The sequence below is a fragment of the Psammomys obesus genome, unplaced genomic scaffold, assembly GCF_907164565.1.
Source record: "Psammomys obesus unplaced genomic scaffold, mPsaObe1.curated_primary_1811, whole genome shotgun sequence".
In the NCBI taxonomy this organism is placed as follows: domain Eukaryota; kingdom Metazoa; phylum Chordata; class Mammalia; order Rodentia; family Muridae; genus Psammomys; species Psammomys obesus.
Window position 1 is genome coordinate 4,891,912 of NW_026587759.1, and position 11,182 is coordinate 4,903,093.

The window sequence follows — 11,182 nt, forward strand, 5'->3', positions numbered from 1 at the left end:
CCCCTTCCATCTGACCCTACTTTATCAGGTATCTTCAGGACTGGCTGCAATGTCCTCCTCTGTGGCTTAGCAAGGCTGCTCCTCCCTCAGGAGGGAGGAGGTCAAAGAGCCAGCTATTGAGTTCATGTCAGAAATAGTCCCTGTTCCCCTTACTAGGTTACCCACTTGGATGTTGAGCTGCCATGGGCTACATCAGAGCAGGGGTTCTAGATTATATCCATACATGGTCTTTGGTTGTAAAATCAGTCTTATAAAAGACCCCTGTGCCCAGATATACTTGGTCCTTGTGGAGCTCCAGTCCTCTCCTGGTTGTACTAACTCCCCTTTCTTTCATATTATTCCCTGCACTCTGCTGAAGGTTTAGTTATACATCTCATCATCTGCTTTGGTACACTGCTAGGAAGAGTCTTTCAGAGGCCAATTTCTTTCAAAATATTTTGTTAATTCTTTGGTTATTTCATATATTTTACCATATTCACCCCATTTTTTCACTAACACCTTGAATACTGACTCTTAAATACTTTCTAATTCTTGTTCTCATATTTTTTGTTATTGTTAATAGTCCTTTGTGTCTAATTTATGTTGTCTCTATGCTCTCGTGTGTGGGACATATACTGGGGAGTAGTCAACCTACCAGAAGCCACACCATTTTTATTAAACTTTTAAAATTTTATTTATTGATTGATTTTCATCTTAATCATAGTTCCTCCCTCCTCTCCTCCCAGTCTCACTCTCCTTCCCTCTACCCTTCATCTCCCCTTCTCTTCTCCTCAGAAAAGAGTGTCCATCACACTGACCCCTCCAGCAATCAAGTTTTTTCAGGACTGAGCACATCCTCTACAACAGTGGCCTGGCCAGGGCATCCTGCTACAGGGCAGTGATTGAAAAGCATGCAAGCCAGTCTTTGTCAGAGAGAGTCCATAATTCCCATGCTAGCAGATCCACAGAAAGACCACGCTGCCCATGATGTACATATTTCCAGGGGTCCTAAGTCCGGTCCATACATAGTCATTGGTTGGAGTTTCAGTCTCTGCAAGGCCCCTCAGGCCTAGGTTAGTTAGTTCTGTCAGTCTTCTTGTGGAGATCCTGTTCCCTCTGGGTCCTTCTATCATTCCTACCACTCTTCCACAAGGCTCCCTATACTCTGCCCAAAAGTTTGGCTGTGAGTCTCAGCATTGGTTTCCATCTTCTGCATGGTGAAGCCTCTCAACATACAGTCATGCTCAGCTCCTATGGCATGCATAGCAGAGTGTCATTAATTAAGTTATTTAATGACAATCCCTCATTAGGTTGGACATTCCCTCATGCTCTGCTCTATCTTTATCTCTGCACATCTTGTAGATAGGGTAAATCTTGGGTCAAAGATTTTGTGAGTGGGTTGGTGGTCTCCTCCCTGTACTTTGAGTCCTGTCTGGTTAGAGTGTAGCCTTTCATTCTCCATGTCCCCCACTACTAGGGTTCTCAGCTAAATTCACCACCAAATCCTTCCCAGAAGCCTACCCTGCCATAGGCCATGGAATCTCTTCTCTGTGCATGTCCTCTGTCTTCCTTCCCACCTCCCCTACTCTCCCCACATTAGATCTTCACTCTAATTTCTTTAGCACTCACTCTCCTATCCTTTTCCCTATCTTTGAGAACTTTCTCTGTATTTATTATTTTTCCTTCTCAATGAGATTCAAGCTTCCTTCCTTGGGCCCTCCTTGTTACTGAGCTTCTTTGGGTCTGTGAATTGTAGTATGCTTATTCTGTAATAAATGGCTAAAATCTGCTTATAAGTGAGTACATACCATGTGTGTCTTTGTGGATCTGGTATACCTCACTTAGAATGATCTTTTCTAGTTCCATCCATTTGCCTGCAAATTTCATGATTTCCTTGGTTTTAATAGTTGAGTAGTATTCCATTGTGTAAATATACCACAGTTTCATTATCCATTCTTCCATTGACGAACATCTGGGTTGTTTCCAGTTTGTGGCTGTTACAAATAAAGGTGCTAAGAACATAGCCAAGCAAATGTCCTTGTTGTATGGTAGAGCATTTTTTTGGGTTTATGCCCAGAAGGGCTGTAGCTGGTTTTTAGTTAGAACTATTTCTAATTTTCTGAGAATCCTCTAAACAGATTTCCAAAGTGGTTGTACAAATTTGCACTCCCACCAGCAATGGAGAAGTGTTCAACTTTCACCATATTCTCATCAGGATGTTCTGTCACTTGAGTTTTTGATCTTAGCCAATCTGGCAGGTATAAGAGGGAATCTCAGAGCCATTTTGTTTTGTATTTCTCTGATGACTAATGATGTTGAGCATTTCTTTTTCTTAAATTATTTTTTTAATTTCCCTTTCATTTAAAATTTATGTACATGGGTGTTTTGCTATCATGTATGCCTATTCACCATGTGCATTAAGTGCCCAAGTAAGCAGAAATGGGTCCTGGATCCCCTGGAACTAAGTTACATATCATTTTGAAGCAACATCTGGATTCTGGGAATTGAACTGGGTCCTTTGCAAAAACAGCCAGGGCTTAATCACTGAAACCCTTACTTTTCACTTAGTGATTTTTACATTTATTCCACACTAAGTAAGATTATAATAAGCTCAAGATGAAAAACCACAACTGAAACATTAAGGAACTGGTTAAAGATTTTATTTGCTAGCAGGACTCGGTAGCCCATTTCTTTAACCCCAGAACTTGGGAGGCAAGGGCACGTGGATCTATAGGAGTTCAGGTCCAACCTGGTTTACAGACTGAGTTGCAGGACAGCCAGGGCTACACAGAGAATTTTAACATGAAATGTGGTTGAGTACTTATGGACAGTTTCTCTTTCATGGAATGTATAAACTGTACACTGATACACTATAGAGCCTGTCTTGATTATGCTGAGACTTAGATTTAGTCTTGCTAAATCAGGTACATTTTGTTTTGGCATTTTGCTTTTAGTCCTTATACCTAAGTTATAACCCTTCCAACATTTACTTTTAAGTGAAAAGCTTTAACATTTTATCAAGCCCCTACAGCAAGACATAACTTTGATTTCTCTAACATCTACTAGATACTGATTTTTTTGTTTTGATTTTGTTTTTGTTTTGTTTCTTTTTTATGAGATGTTGAGCATTTCTATAAGTGCTTGTAGGCTATTAGAGATTCCTTTGTTAAGAATTCTCTGAAGCAACACCTTTAAAGAGAACTGACTCTCTCTCCTCCAGAAACTATCAACTGTCAATAACCCCTCATATAGAGGAGGGGGGCTGTTTTAGTTAAGGTTGATATTCCTATGATGAAACACCAAGATGAAAAACAACTTGGGGAAAATTGTTTATTTGGCTCATGTGCCCATATTACTGTCCATCATCAAAGGATGTCAGGACAGGAACTCAACAGGGCACGAACCTGAAGGAAGAGGCTGATGCTCAGCTCATGTTGATAAAGATGTGGGCTAAAGAAACACTCATCTATTGTCAATGAAAATACAAACTTTTACAGCAATGATATAAATCAATACAGAAGTTTTTTAGGATTCTGGGAAATGATCTAACTAAAGATTCACCCATATCACCTTTGGACATATATGAAAAGGACATTACATCCTACTACAGAGAGTCTTGCTCATGCTCGCTCATTGGTGTCAATACAGCAAGAAATTGGAAACAGCCCAGATGTTTGTCAAAAGATGAATAGATGATGAAAATTTCATGGCTTTACACAATGTATTATTATTCATCTGTTACACCATAAAATCCTGAAAGTCAAAAGTAAATGGGTATTGTCAGAAAACACATTGAACTAATACAGATCTCAAAAGACAATATGATATGTATTTACTTATATGTGGATGTTAGCTTGTAAGCCTATAAGAGAAGTTTATATAAAAACAGAGGTTAAGTATACAATAATGGAATAGAGCTATGGGAGGATCTCCCAAGAAAGGAGAAATAAAACATATGGAATATACATACACATATATGAAATGTATATTTATATATATGAAAGAAATCTAAATGGTGTTACCAAATAATGTGGAGCAAAAGCTCTAAGTAGATATTTCTCACCCTCAAATAAAACCTTCAGTGTCAGAAACAGGTTTCATCTAAATGAATTTTTGGTAATAGGTGCCCCAGGAGAAGCCCCAGTAGCTCAGGCTATTTCCAGTGCTATTGGTTGTTTTCCACAAAATAATGGTAATACCCGATTGCTGAAATCAACACCTATATATTTCATTGAACAAAAAGGTCAAGCTATCAGCTTGACTTTCTCTCTACTGAGTAGTATTCATAGTACTGGAGGGTTCTCAGCATGATACAGAGGAAAAAGTAACATCCATCCCAGATGCAAATACTTCAGTCGCCAATGGTTAGTGCCTAAAAGATATGCTGGTGCAATATTGTCACATAAATTGTGGGAGTAACCAACCCCTATATAAGTGAATTTTAGTGCACCCCATGAGATGGAAACCATGCCTAATACTTCTCATATGGACAATAACTTGGGACTATATAGCTCATAGACCTTGAAATAAAACCAAGACTATTGCTTTGGTTAAAAATGCAACAAAATAACTCATAATGACATTCTGCTATACTCATAATTAGTATCTTACTCTGCCCTCATCAGAGAAGCTTCCATCTGCAATAAAAGGAAACAAATACAGAGACCCAAAACTGAAGAGTGAAGAGAGTGAAAGATCTTGGAAAACCAAGTCCTAAATGGGATGTTTCCATCAAACCTCTCTTCTCAGGAATCAAGGAACTTTGTGGAAGAGGAGACAAAAAGATTGTAAGAGCAAGTAGGGAATGGAAGACATCAAGGAACAGTACCTTCCAGATTCAACAGCACTGATATATATATATATATATATATATATATATATATATATATATATATATCCACAAGGATGATGGCAGCATGCAAAGGGTCTTTACACTTGCAAGCCAGATGAGGGTTCAGCAATAAGAGGGGGAATTTGACATGGTCTCATGTCCCTAACCACACACTGTCTCCAATCTACAACCCTTTACAAAAGAAAACTTAGTTTCCTCCAAAGGAGTCTCACTGAGTATACACAGTACACTCAAGGCTTAAAAAAATTTTTAACCTTACTGGTCCATTGCATATGCATTATGGTTTCCACTTTTTAAAAATGTTTTCTCTCTCTTTTCCTCCCCACTCCCTCTCTCTCTCTCTTTCTGTGTGTGTGTGTGTGTGTGTGTGTGTGTGTGTGTGCGTTTTTTATGTTTTTATCTTTTATTTTTCTCTATTTTCCTATTCTGGTTTGTTTGTTTCATTTGTTTGATTTTTCAAGGCAGAGAAAGAAGGATTGAAATTTAATGAGTGGTTCCCCACTCATGCAGGAGATGAGAAAAGGAAAACCATGGTCAGAAAGTATTGTATAAATAAATATATATTCAACAAAATTAAAAAGATTGAAATAATTTAATACTGTAAAAGTTAAACTTTTAGATAAAAAATGTGAAGAATTTAAGAAAGTAGCTCATATAGCTGGTGTCGCAGTTTCTTTTGCTAATTTGAAACTAATATGCTATCTCTGACACATTATTTTGAATGCAAATTCAAAGAAGTTATTGAACAGGATTAAGTTTATAGTGTCATACTTTTATCAAGATACGTGAGCTGAGAGCCGTTATGAAATGGGAGTCTCCAAATGAAGACTTTTGTATAGTGCCAGAATCTATATCAGATGTTTCAATTTACTTAGGCAGAACATTCAATTTCTTTTAAACAAAATTTCTGTTAAAACTATCTGTCTGTGGTCTGTGCACTGGAGAATAAAGGTGATACTACAATTCTGAGTACTCAAACTGCTCAAAAATACAACGTAAACTCTTCTTTGTACTTTTAGACACACACTCTGCATTGTTCCTGTCGGTGCTAGGTGAGAACTTCCTTGAGATACTTAAAATGAGATTGTAGGCTTCCTCATCATCTTACAGCTTTACAAGTTTAACTCAGCTTCCTCATTGGCAAAGTCTCAGCTGCTGTTACTTCAAAGATTTGTCAAAACTTTACTTTTTGTTGTGGATTTGTTACATTTTGTACTTGTAAAATCTGCTAGATTTGAGAAATTAATATGTTAACTGCAAGACCTATTTTAACTCACAGAGCTATTTAATGTCATATTTTAAATTCTACAGTGTATGTTTCTTGAATTATTTATATTTTATATCTTTATTTTTTGTTTTACATATGGAATATTTTCTCAAATTCATATTTAAACATAAAAATGATAAATGTTAATGTTTTTCCAAATTGATTTCTGTTCCTGCATTATACAACTCAGATCAGGATTATCATCTATTTTTTTAAATTTAATATTTTATAAAAAAGGTTAAGAGAATTATAGAAAATTCAGTTAAAGAAAAATTTCAAATGTTCACATATAACTATGGAAACATTATATGTCCTTATACACGACAAATATTATTTGCAGTATTTTTAAACAACCACAGAAAGCATGGGTAAATATTATATAATTTAAAAATTGTTAAGCAAAACTATTATTCATGAAAGATTAAAATAAACCTGTGCATCTAAAGATTACTATTTGGTCAAGATCTTTGCTTTTTGTAAACCAAAATTTATAAACTGATAAATATACAAAATACAAATATGCAAATTAATGACACTAAAGATTATATATGTGCAAATAACACTGAATTATGCATACAAACATTTCTAGATACTACAGGTATATTTTAAGTACACCAATGAAGTAAAATTTCTACTTGCTGTCATCCTTCTGTGTTTGTGTTGTTTTCATCTTAATTTGGACCTTTCAATGGCTATGTAGTGGCAAGTGAATGTGAACCCAATTGGAATTTTTCTAATGACTGCTTACAATAAGCCTATTTTCTTTTGTTCAATCTACATACGTCCAATTTTGTAAAGTAAATTTATAATCCATACTTATAATTAAGTTGTGAGCTAGTCAGAGAAAAACCGAGCTGTATGGCTTCAGTATTTGTATAACATTTAATGTGTCTCATGAGTCACTATTTTGGGTGCTTGGGGTGGGGAGAAAAACTCCCTCCCAACATAATGTCACCCAACATGGGGCATAGAATCCAAAAGAACATGAGAAAATTCCGGGGTAAAGGCAAAAACTCTCTCTGGAAGCTAAACAGCTTTAATATTCTGTCTTAATAAGAAAGGACTGTGGAGAGGACAGGAGTTCCACAAGGACCAAATATATCTGGGCACAGGGGTCTTTGATGAAACTGTTTCTCCAAACAAAGACCATGTATGGATGCAACCTAGAGCCCCTGCTCAAATGTAGCCCTTGGTAGTTCAATATCCAAGTGAGTACCCTAATAAGGGGAACAGACACTGTTTTTGACATGAACTCTATGGCGATGGTGTGCTCTTTGAGCTTCCCCCACCCCTGCCTTGAAAGAAGCAGCCCTGTTAGGCCAAAGAGGAGGTCTTTGCAGCCAGTCCTGAAGACAACTGATAAACCAGTATCAGATGGAAGGGTAGGAGGTTCTTCCTTATTAGTGGACTTAGAAAGGGGCAGGGAGGAGATGAGGGTGGGAGGGTGGGGTTGGGAGGGAAAGAGGGAGTGAGATACAGCAGGGATACAAAGTAAACAAACTGTAACTAATATTAAAAAATAAATATTAAAAAAATAAGAAAGGACTGGGGGAGTGGTGCTTTAAAGCCACTGCAACAAGGAAAAGGTAGGTGTCAGGTATCCATTGAGAATTGCTCCAGAACTGGGCTAAACACAAGGGTGGCAGGGATCATTGATCCCAAGTCAGAGGCTTGTCATGACCTGGCAAGCAATGTTTCAACCCAGGTTGGCACTTGGGCCCAGTCAAACCATGGCAATGGGATCCAATGTTAGGCCAGAGTCAAGCAGAAGGTTGAATTGCCTTTTCCTGTGAGGGAATGTACCTGAACATGGCTATGCATAGCACAGCATGGGAAGCACAGACACCAAATAGAAACAAATAAAACAATTCAAAAAATCAATGAAACCAAAAGCTGGTTCTTTGAGAAAATTAACAAGATAGACAAACTCTTAGCCAAACTAACTAAAAGTCAGAGAGAAACTATCTAAATCAGCAAAATCAGAAATGAAAAGGAGAACATAACTACAGACAAAGAAGAAATACAAACAATCATTAGGTCTTACTACAAAAGACTGTATGCCACAAAGTTCGAAAATCTAAAAGAAGTGGACAATTTTCTGGACAGATTCCATCTACCAAAATTCAGTCAAGATCAGGTAGAAAGATTGAACATCCCTATATCCCCCAATGAAATAGAAGCAGCGATCAACAGCCTCCCTTCCAAAAAAAGCACAAGGCCAGATGGTTTAAGTGCAAAATTCTACCAGACCTTCAAAGAAGTGCTAACTCCAATTCTCTCCAAATTATTCCACAAAATAGAAACAGAAGGAACATTACCAAACTCATTCTATGAAGCCACAGTCATGTTGATACCTAAACCACACAAAGACCCAACAAAAAAAGAGAACTTTAGACCAATCTCTCTTATGAACATTGATGCAAAGATACTCAATAAAATACAAGCTAACCGAATCCAAGAACGCATCAAAGATATCATCCACCATGACCAAGTAGGCTGCATCCAAGGCATGGAAGGGTGGTTCAATGGACAGAAATCCATCAATGTAATGTATATGTAATCCCTCATATAAACAAACTGAGAGGGAAAAAAAAACACATAGTCATCTCCCTAGATGCTGAAAAAACATTTGACAAAATCCAAACCATTCATGTTTAAAGCCTTGGAGAGATCAGGGATACAAGGACCACACCTAAACATAGTAAAGGCAATATACAGCAAGCCTATCGCCAGCATCAAAATCAAAGGAAAGAAACTTAAATCAATCCCACTGAAATCAGGGACAAGGCAAGGCTGCCCATTGTCTCCATATCTCTTCAACATAGTACTTTAAGTCCTAGCTAGAGCAATAAGACAAGTAAGGTAGATCAAGGAAATACAATTTGGAAAGGAAGAAGTCAAAGTTTCACTATTTGCAGATGATATGATAGTATACCAAAGTGACCCCAAAAACTCAACCAGAGAACTCCTTCAGCTGATAAACATCTTCAGCAAAGTAGCTAGATATAAAATTAACAACAACAACAAAAAAATCAGAAGCCCTCCTGTTTACCCAATACAAAAGGGCTGAGAAAGAAATCAGAGAAACAACACCCTTCACAATAGCCACTAATAACATAAAATACCTTGGGGTGACTCTAAGCAAGCAGGTAAAAGAGCTGTCTGAAAAAAAAAAAAACTTCAAATCTCTGGAGAAATTGAAGAAGATATCAGAAGATGGAAAGATCTTCCATGTTCATGGATTGGTAGGATTAACATAGTGAAAATGGTCATCCTGCCAAAAGCAATCTACAGATTCAATGCAACTCCCATCAGTATACCAATACAAGTATTTACAGACCCTGAAAGAAAAATTAACAGCTTCATATGGAGAAACAAAAAACTCAGAATTTCCAAAACAATCCTGTACAAAAACAGATCATCTGGCAGTATCTCCATCCCTGATCTCAAGTTGTACTACAGAGCAATAGTAATAAAAACTGCATGGTACTAGCATAGAAACATAAAGGTGGATCAATGGAACCGAATGGAAGACCCAGAAATAAACCCACACACCTATGAATACTTGATTTTTGACAAAGAAGTCAAAACCATTCAATGGAAAAAAGATAGCATCCTCAACAAATGGTACTGGTCCAACTGGATGTCTACATGCAGAAAAATGAAAATAGATCCATATTCATCACCCTGCACAAAACTAAAGTCCAAGTGGATCAACGACCTCACCATAAAAACAGATACTATAAATCAGTTAGAAGAAAAAGTGGGGAAGAGCCTAGAACTCATTGGCACAAGAGACAACTTAGACAGAAGATGCAAATTTTCCTGTTGGAAGAAATATAAAATCTCCCCCAACACAACATACTTCTCTTCTTCCATTTTGGAATTAAGAATTTAATATCCTGATCCAATTCATCAATCCTTTCTAAAATCCAGTATTTTTTTTAATAATTATCCTACTTGTCTTATTGACTTTCAAAATATTCAAAGTCAATAAAGCACCACTTAATCTACTCTCTGTATAGTCTTTATCCCCTTTCTGTTATATCTCTCCATAATTACTTGTCATGCTGGAGTGCAAGATATATCTGTAACATTTTTCTATGCCATAATGTTCAAAAGCTGTTGTGTTCCAATGGATACAGACACTGAAGCACCATCAGCCCTAATTTGCAAATGCAACTTCAAGACAGTCACCATCTCTACAAATGTGTAACCTCAAAATCATCCTCTCCAGAATTAAAGGCAAAGGTCTATTAGAATTCTGAATGTGTATCAAAAAGTAAAATTAAGACTTTCTTTCAATATATGTTATCTCTATGGATTACCATTCTAAGTCTTCAAGTCCCTGTGGACTGTTTTTTTTTCTATTCTCTGATTTATGTTCTCTAATACAGCAATCTATCTGTCATTGTCCTCCTTCTCAAAGTGGGTTTTAGCTTGAGTTTTCTGAAAACAATACATTGAACTATGTTTATTACTTAATATTGTATTAATATTATTTGTATGTTGACAGTCAATACAAACCTATATGGGGTCCAAACATCCTCCTCCAAAAGTTTTTATTTTTTAACATGGAAAATACAATTTATTTATTCATTCATATATTTATTTATTTTTCTAAGTCTTTCTATGGACATTTCTTTTATATTTAAGCTGAGTAATTTTTATTCAGTTTATTTATTTGCTTATTTGTTTATTAGCAGTCAATACAAATCTATATGGGGTCCAAACATCCTCCTCCAAAAGTTTTTATTTTTTAACATGGAAAATACAATTTATTTATTCATTCATATATTTATTTATTTTTCTAAGTCTTTCTATGGACATTTCTTTTATATTTAAGCTGAGTAAATTTTATTCAGTTTATTTATTTGCTTATTTGTTTATTAGCATCTACATATCCTTGAAAACATTTTATCTATTTTCTTTCTTTCTTAAATTAATTTTTTAATTAATTTATTTATTTTTATTATTTGTTGCATTTTATTAACTTTGTACCCCAGCTGAAATCTGCTCCCTCATTCCCTACCAATCCCACCGAAACTCCTTCATCTCCTCCCTGCACCTTTCCAAGTCCACTG